General features: G+C 45.4%; 1 pseudogene; it reads right to left on the bottom strand.

The window, feature by feature from the left end:
• Positions 1-4,083: 4,083 nt before the first annotated feature.
• LOC130374997 (uncharacterized) lies at positions 4,084-6,562 on the bottom strand (annotated as a pseudogene).
• Positions 6,563-9,291: the final 2,729 nt, after the last annotated feature.

Raw genomic sequence — 9,291 nt, 5'->3', positions numbered from 1 at the left:
GGATTTAATGATTCGTTTCCGTGACCCAGTTCGCGTGATTCAGTTTGCCACGAGGAGTCGTTTGCGAATCGTTCGTTCGTTCGTTCGTTCAGTCGAGTTTCCGATAGCACTAACTCCACTGAGTCTGACTGACTCAGGTGAGAACCGTGCAATGGGGTCCATTCCATGATGCGATTTACCGCTACCGGAAACCAGGCTGACCGAACATACGATTCGTGAACGACTCCTTCCAGTTCATTCGAGTTTCTGGTGAATCGATTCACCGGAAACTCGACTGAACGTGGAGGAGTGGTTTGCGATTCAGCCTAGTTTCCGGTAAAGGTGAATCGCATCATGGAATGCACGCCATTGCACAGTTCTCAGCTGAGTCAGTCAGACTCAGTGCTACCGGAAATTTGTTTGTTCGTTCAGTCGAGTTTCCGGTGAATTGAATGGTGAACGAGACGACCGAACGAACGAGAGAGACGAACCGGTTCGGTTCGTTCGTCCCAAAGACTCGTTCATTCGAACCGGTTTGCGAACGAACGAGCCAACACTAGTTTACAGTGGATGTATCGCAATGGCGAGGCGCACACATCTTTTGGCCGTGTTCTGTAAATATTCTACAACACTCCGGATGCTCCAGCGGGAATCCTGGAGTTCTATATCTAAATAATATCATATTATACATAGATATCTATATCAAATAACGTATATTATCATGGCCAAAAGCTGCGTGCGCCTCCAGACAATATTATGAATCTCAAACGACACAGTCGTTTGAGATCCCTTTCTCCACCATGTCGGGTTTCATGTACTACAGGGAGTCAAAGCCAAATTTCCCTTTCCCCAATTTCTTCTCAACCATGGCTGAGATAATCCCCACTACGAGTCTCGTTGTGGAAATACCAGAGATGTCTGAGAACCCGACGTGTTATGCGCCATAATACCAACAGCAGAACGTTTATCCAAATAAAAAAGTGTCGCGTAACGCTTGCGGAGTAACAGTAACTGGCGTAACAGTAGTCTAGCAGACCAAACTACAGCAAGTAGAATGGTCTGGAACCACGCTATTTAGAGCCGTCTATCCGGGGGGAAACTGGGCTGGCCTGTTTTTATTTCTTTAAACCATTCACAATCGTCTAGGGCGGGGCTAACCCCGGGAAGCAGCAGCGGTGTCCATCCGAAATAGTGCAAGAACATCTTTCTTCCTCAGCAAATGCTGTAAGCAAATCTTTTGAAGTTCTTTGCAATTTTTCGACGGAAAGAGCCAAACATGCTAGCTTTACAGCGATATCAAAGTCCTCTGCAAAACTCGCCACACTGACTAGCTTCCGAGTTTGAGGGGGAGCATAATACGGGAAAGCCAGCAACAGGAAGGGGAGGGGTGGAATCCGACATTAGCACTATAGAAGCTGTCCATTTCCACTCAGCCAGACTACATTACAGTGTATTCACACACACTCACACATACGTGGCGCTCGCACAGTCGTACCTCATTGTCTCATTGGCCGGCCAAATTCTCTTAGTGGGAAAAGCAGAGAAAGGGGAGGTAACATGTCCCCGTATGACGAAATACAGGGAAATTCCAAATCGGCGCCTCTGGGCTTTGTTTTTTCAAAGATAGAGCAGGATACCTAGTGCTCGTTTTACACCTAACGCCATTTCTAGCTACTGGAGGACCATAGGCATGATAGGGGAACCTTAGAGGTTAGGATAGGGGAGGAAGTTGGCACCTATGCCTTTGGGAAACAAACCCCAGAATGGCAAAAATATATTCTGCAAGTTCATGCTCTCGTCAATTTTTCAATTTTTGCAAAAAACGCACTTATGGCTGTGACTCTACAAAAATTAACATTACCATTGGTGCTTCAAGAGATACTATTAGTTTTGCCTGCAGAGGCCTGCATTATACAATTACAGGCCGTGGACACTGTGATGGCCAAGCCGGTGTGCAGTGCCCCACATGGCCAAATGGTGGCCACAAAGGAAGGCAAAGGCAGCCAATGGGTGTTGTGTTGAATGGGAGGTACTACCCTAAAAGCTGTGTCATAGAGAGGCCACCTACTCAGGTGTCTCACCTATCACTCATAGGTGTGCTGAGTTAAGGCCGATTCATTCCTCCGGAACCGGACAAAATTCATCCAACCGTACCAAACGTTGTCTCCGGGACTACCCTTCATAACTCTGTCCGGTTTCAGCGTTGTTATGGATGTTACGCAATACATCCTCTAGAGGGCCGTGACTGTCGTGTCACAAATAACGCCATCAACAATCGCAAACATGGCATCTGTAGAGGAGATGATTTTGCTTTGTGCCATCTGAAATCGGCAAAAAAAAGTGCAAAAAGTGTAGGCCTAGGCAGCGGTGGCATGTGACACCCCTCACCAACCCTCAGATTATCTCCTCAAAATGTTGCGCCATTTTTAAATGACCAGTTACAACTCATTGCCAAAGCAGGGGGACAATAAAATAAAAAGGTCAGGTATATAGTATGATATAAGTATAAAACGTTAAATACAATACATATACATATCAGATATTATACTACTTTATCTATTTTCGCGAATGGTCTGACTTCTGACTCTATACTTTCGCCTCGATTTCCGGTGGTATTGCTCCGTTTCTCCCGGAGCACTCCGGATTCGTAAGCTCAGAGGCGACGGACCCATTGCCGGACGAAACACCGCCGGGACCGGATGAAATGGTCCATATGTCCGTATTTACCATAGGGTGTGAATGGGCCTTTAGCCTGGCAATCAGGAGGCCTTTTGAATCCACCAGAACAAGCTGAAGCCAGACTGGCTGGAGGAGCGTGTGAAGTCCAGACACGCACTAGGCCAGTCTCCTGGTAAGAGGCCTGTGGCAAACCCTCTTGACCCAACTGAACCCTTAAAGTGGAATTATGTCTAAGTGGACCGAAGAACTGTTTCTTTGACATGTGTAAATTCAGCTGCAAGAGAGAAGGCTTGCAGCTGAAGAGGAACCCCCAAAACTCCGAAAAGGAACCCAAAGCCGAGCCCGGGCGAAGAGTGGTATCACAGACCCCACTAAGCTTGGCCTGTGTCTGTCTCTCTCTATCTCTGCCCCCCATCACAGTAAGAGCCAGACAGAGCACCCTGACGTCAGCTGTTGACCCGGTGAAGATTTAAGATGCCTTTTGCCCCCTGCCCTTTCCCCCGCACCTTTATAAATAAATGCCACAAGTTTGATTTCACCGCAAACCCTGTTTCTGCCTGTTTCTGTTCCGATTGGTTATTCCTCTGTTGTGCATCACAGAGCAGGCGCCCACAACGCGTCAACATTGCCATTTCAGGAAATTGATGTGGGCAGCGAGAGGTCCAGACAGATCTATGCACAAGATCACATGATCAGGATGGTCCCCAGGCTTCAAAGGGTTTTACCAGAGCTCTGGTACATTATGGTTTTATAAGCAACCTGTTTTGGGGTCTATTGAGAGCCCATGTAGAACAGGGACCCTTACAGCACTCTCCATAAGTTATTTTGTGAAAGAATAAGTTCATCGTACAAGTCTATAGTTGAGGGTTTGAAACTGTTCAGAGTCTGCAGCAGCAATGTTGTCTGAAAATAAAATGCATGTGAAACCGAGAAGTTCTGTTGAAGCTGGCGCCATTACATTGGTGTAAACGAGAGGCCTTTTCCCCCCAGTCTGAAGGCATGCCAGCATTTTGTAGTTTAACTAATGCACAATTGTCAGCCAACGGCTCCACTTTGTGAACTTCAGATTTGAATGGCCAAATTATAAGTGAGCCAAAGGGTTGAGTATTTAAACACTGTATAAGCCCACCCAAGACTAAAAGCCGCTCTTGGCAACATGAACTAAAAACATTTACACAGCAAGATTTCCGATAAAGGAAACATTTTATTGTTTACGCCAGAAAAGGCAATGACGTGTGGATCCCCTTCAAGGAGCTCAGCAAAATGGTCTGGCTAGACACGTCTAGCGTCATTTCATTTCAGAGATACATTTTTTTAACAGAATAGGTCCGGAGCAGGTCTGCCCTTGGTTTGTATTGGCATTTTGCACTGTAACCAAAAAAATAAAGATGTAAAGTGCATCAAAGCTGTGTCAACAGCTACATGTTAAAACTTGAACAGTGGGCCCGTACCCTTGTGTCCTTTCATGATGCGTGGCTTTTTAATGCTAGTGGTGACGTAGCGGTCCTCAAGGTTCTCACAGCTAAACAGGAGGGGTACACAACGGGGTCACCTTCAGGCTCACATTGACGCATGCTGCTGTCACACTATCTAACATTACCAGTGTCTACTATAATGTCCCAACGAGGCAGAGAGGTCCTCTCCTCCTGTAGTGCGGCCCAGCAGTTGTCCAAGATGAGCTCCAACTGGGGATTAGCCGAATGCAGCAGCGCCGACTCAAAGTAAGCCGGTTGCCACAGGCTCATTTCAACCATCAGCTGTCCTGTACCAATTACCAATGGAGGAATATTGACCAACGGTTGGTGGTCAAACTCCAGTGTTTCCGTTTCATTGACCAAGTAGTAACAAGATACAGTGTGATACAGTGGGCAAGGAAGCAATTATAAAGGTTAGGCATGTTTCCTAAAACCTTGTGGTTAGGGAAGTTTATGGCTTGTCTTAAACGACCCACCTAAAGTTTGGCTCAACTGGTGACGTGAAGGCACCAGTAGTAGTAAAAGTAGTTTCCAAATAACTAGATCGAACTAGCTTGTTACTCAATAGCATTAACACATTTACCATCAATGCTGTCAAGAGGTTATTTACTTACCACCCTACTAGTCCCACAGGAAATACATTACAAGAGAAGTGTGCAAATCGGTCATCACTGAAATATGGTTTGCACGACTTGTCTCTGGGGGTCAGCTGATGTAGAACAAGATTGGGGACGGATTCCACCTTAACACTCAGGGCAGTCATGGATGGTCCCATTTGAGTAACATTCTGAGAATACAAATAAAAATATCACCAGTGTGTCAACTTGACAAACGCCAAACCATGACACCATGTGGCGAACATATTATTTGTTGTAGTCAAAGGAAAGTTTCAGGCCAGGGAGAAATCATTGAGGCTCCAGTTAGTGATGAGTCGTTCGCGACCGAATCAGTTGAAATGAACAAATCTTTAACACAAACGAACCAAACTGATTCTTCTCTCTTGTTCGACTTGTTCATTCTCAGACTCGACTCTTCCAGACCCACTAGTCTCTGCCTCGCTGTTCGTTCCCTGACTGTGAGTGGTGAAGAGGGAAGAGGCTTAGTGAGCGAGCGCACGATAATACGATCAATAGTGCATAGTGATTCAATCAGTGAAATGATAAATGCAAGCTCTCTTTGTACTTTCTGTGTAATGCCAGATTAATGAAATATTTGCATGTGTCGTTAATCTGTCTCATTCTTTAATGGTTCGTTCTCCACCCCGGGACCCCCAACATCATTGCTTTATAATATATTAACTTGCTGATATGTTAAACATCCAATAATCACCTACACCCCCCCCCCCCCCCATCCCGCTGCGTTTGGTTGTAGTATTGATTGATGACCGACTTCCACGATCGTTTGAGAATGAGAACAAGGGAGGAGCTGAGTCTGACTCACCTGACATTCCATGATTCGATTCATCGCTACCGGAAACTCGACTGAACGAACGGACGAACGAATGAACTGACTCAAGGAAAAGTATCAATGAATCAATGAAACTAGCTCCAGTTGTTGATAGGCTCCCACAGTAGCACGTCAAGCCTTGCTGAGAGTAGGATGACCATAAACCCGTAGGTCAGTGCCAGGAAGTAGACCGTAAGCAAGGGCTCTGGATTCTGAAGAAATTAGAGATTAGTTAAGACAGCAGCCTGGAGGAATTTAGAATCTTTCAAAGTCTTCAGCAGCCTTACATACAACAACGTCGTCAGAGAAGGGCACTTGCAGTAGATAAACCTTTGAGCCATTGGAGTATTGTTGTTCTTGAAGGAACCCTTTGGCATTGCACTCCGCAGCAGACAGAACCCCAGTTGAGAAGGTGATGTTCACCAAGTTCACATCATGCAGCAGCATAGTGCCATACCAAACCTTAAACACCCCTTCATCTGGGACAGTTTTTTTTAAATAATATTTAATTAGCTTGTTAAAGAAATACAATAATTTTTCTAGTATTATTTTTATTTTTTAGGAGACTTACCATCAACAATATGTGGATACCAGAGCATCAAAGGGGTTGTGATTTGGAAGAGAACCTTATATCTTGTATCAGACTGACAATCCTTTGCAATCAACAGCAACTCAAGCATGGGTTCCTCGGTATAGGAGTGTTGGTAGTACTGGTAATCTGGGGCATGGGTCTGAAAAAATTCATGCAGTTTCAAATTAAACACCAATGACCCATGACCCACTATGAAGCATTTCTCATAGCAGTAAAGAGTTAAACCTTGAAGTAACCATCGGGGGAGCCAATTGGGAGCTCAATGATTAGGTGATATTCTGTTGAAGACAGCGTGTAGCCCCTGTGAGCTCTAGTCAACCTTTAGCTGTTAATGCCCATTAATGTGCATTTCCAGTATTTTCATTCTGCCAGTCAACAGGGGTGTTGTCATTGTCAAGGTTGGTTAAGTTCCTGAAAATATTTATGTTAGACATGTTCATGTAGGAATTACTGGTTGTAGCTTTTGTTGTTATTTTGTGTATTGCTGCAGGGCTTATTCATCTTTGTCATTAAATATGAAATTTGACATCGAGGAGTGTATTACATCAACTCTGAGTTGCATATGCATGCTGAACGTGAAAATGTTCTTCTACCTCAATTGCCTGCATTATCAAATGAAAGAAAATAGACACATAAACGAGCGAATCAGAAAAGCCTCACCAACTGATTCCATTAATTTGTGTTCATGGCCTCGCCCATCTTGGCTTGCGACGGCCCACGGGAAGACAGTATTGATTTTGCGGCCAGGTGACATCTCGGCAGAACATGCAGAAAAAGTTTGTTCCTGTTCTATTTGGGGCGAAAACATATGAACGTTGCATCTTTTGGCCAAGAAAGAAGAGTTGAAGAAGAAATGGTTGGAATAGACATTACCAATATTTCAACATTTAGTTTCTGTGCATATTGAATAGGCTAAAATACTGGCCAAAACACCATAACTACCAATAACATTTAGATGTGACATCATGATGTACAAGCTCCACAGCCAATAAAAATCCATTTCATATGGGTAGGATTTCTTTCCATTATACTCATCATACAGAATTACAATAAATAAAATGTAATAAGGTTATTATATTCAATACATTATTCTATTATATAAACATGATATAAAATACATAACAGATTTAGTTAACAGTTTAATTTAGTTTTTCTCTCTTTTTTTCTCATCCTTAAAGGGGAACTATGCAACTTTGGCAACTTCTTCGCTGTTTTCTTGGTTTGCGCTCGCAATGAGCTCCCCCTACAGCTTCGGAGGAGATATTTCACAACACTATTGTAACGACCCTTCCCCAAAAACTTCTACGCTAGCCATGTGCATTTGCTTTCAAAGAAGCCGGCGAATGCGTGGCGTCATGTCCGAGGTAGATGTTCATAAAGAGTAGACACGGTTATACATTTTGAAAGGGTGTATGTGTTACTATAAACCAATCATTTTTTATAGTTGACGGGGAGATCTTATTTCCTAGGTAAGAATTGTTTTATCTTTGGTTGTTTAACAGAACGATCAGTGTAAGAGTGTTGTCCAACATAATACATAACGATAGCATGAACAATTTGGGCTATCGTGTGTTGTGTCGTCGAACCTCAGATTGAAGAGGAACAATGCGGTTTTCGCCCCGGACGTGGAACTACGGACCAGCTCTTCACTCTCGCAAGGATCCTGGAGGGGGCCTGGGAGTATGCCCATCCGGTCTACATGTGTTTTGTGGATCTGGAGAAGGCGTATGACCGGGTCCCCCGGGAGAAACTGTGGGAGGTGCTGCGGGAGTATGGGGTAAGGGGGTCTATCCTCAGGGCCATCCAATCTTTGTACTCCCAAAGCGAGAGCTGTGTTCGTGTTCTCGGCAGCCAGTCAGTTTCGTTCTCAGTGGGTGCTGGTCTCCGCCAGGGCTGCGCCTTGTCACCAATCCTGTTTGTGATATACATGGACAGGATATCGAGGCGTAGTCGTGGTGGGGAGGGGTTGCAGTTCGGTGGTCTGAGGATCTCGTCACTGCTTTTTGCAGATGATGGTCCTCATTGGATCATCGGCCTGTGACCTTCAGCACTCACTGGATCGGCTGGCGGCCGAGTGTGAAGCGGCTGGGATGAGGATCAGCACCGCTAAATCTGAGGCCATGACTCTTAGCAGGAAACCGGTGGATTGCTTACTCCGGGTAGGAAATGAGTCCTTAGCCCAAGTGAAGGAGTTCAAGTACCTCGGGGTCTTGTTCGCGAGTGAGGGTACTATGGAGCGTGAGATTGGCCGGAGAATCGGAGAAGCGGGGGAGGTATTGAGATCGCTTTACCGCACCGTTGTAACGAAAAGAGAGCTGAGCCGCAAGGCAAAGCTCTCGATCTACCGGTCGATCTTCGTTCCTATCCTCACCTATGGTCATGAGGGCTGGGTGATGACCGAAAGGACGAGATCGCGGGTACAAGCGGCCGAGATGAGTTTTCTCAGAAGGGTGGCTGGCGTCTCCCTTAGGGATAGGGTGAGAAGCTCAGCCATCCGTGAGGAACTCGGATTAGAGCCGCTGCTCCTTTACTTAGAAAGGAGTCAGCTGAGGTGGTTCAGGCATCTGGTAAGGATGCCCACTGGGCGCCTTCCTTGGGAGGTGTTTCAGGCACGTCCAGTGGGGAGGAGACCTCGGGGAAGACCCAGGACTAGGTAGAGAGATTATATCTCAACACTGGCCTGGGAACGCCTCGGGATCCCCCGGTCAGAGCTGGTCAATGTGGCCCGGGAAAGGGAAGTCTGGGGCCCCCTGCTTGAGCTGCTCCCCCCGCGACCCGACCCCGGATAAGCGGATGACGATGAGGATGAGGAACAATTTGGGCAGCAATCATACATTTATGTATCTGCTCAAGTGCGTCACTTGTGTACGGAATTAAAGGGAAATGGATTCAGAGATCGAGACGGTATGCTGTCGCTATTCCCCGCAGGAGGGTTGTCATAGGGCCTAAAAAACAAAAACAAAAACAAAAAAAATATTTTATGAGCTTTAAAAAAATAATAATAATAATAATGCAAACTATAATTACGTTTTTGTACAGCATCTCTTCATTCTGTACAAGGATGAGCGAATTTTCTCGTTTTTAAATGAAAACAATCTACCTATCATTCGCTGCCGCTGG

The sequence above is a fragment of the Gadus chalcogrammus genome, chromosome 21 (genome assembly GCF_026213295.1).
Source record: "Gadus chalcogrammus isolate NIFS_2021 chromosome 21, NIFS_Gcha_1.0, whole genome shotgun sequence".
In the NCBI taxonomy this organism is placed as follows: domain Eukaryota; kingdom Metazoa; phylum Chordata; class Actinopteri; order Gadiformes; family Gadidae; genus Gadus; species Gadus chalcogrammus.
The sequence above is the reverse complement of the archived record's forward strand: the minus strand, read 5'-3'. Positions and strand labels throughout refer to the sequence as shown.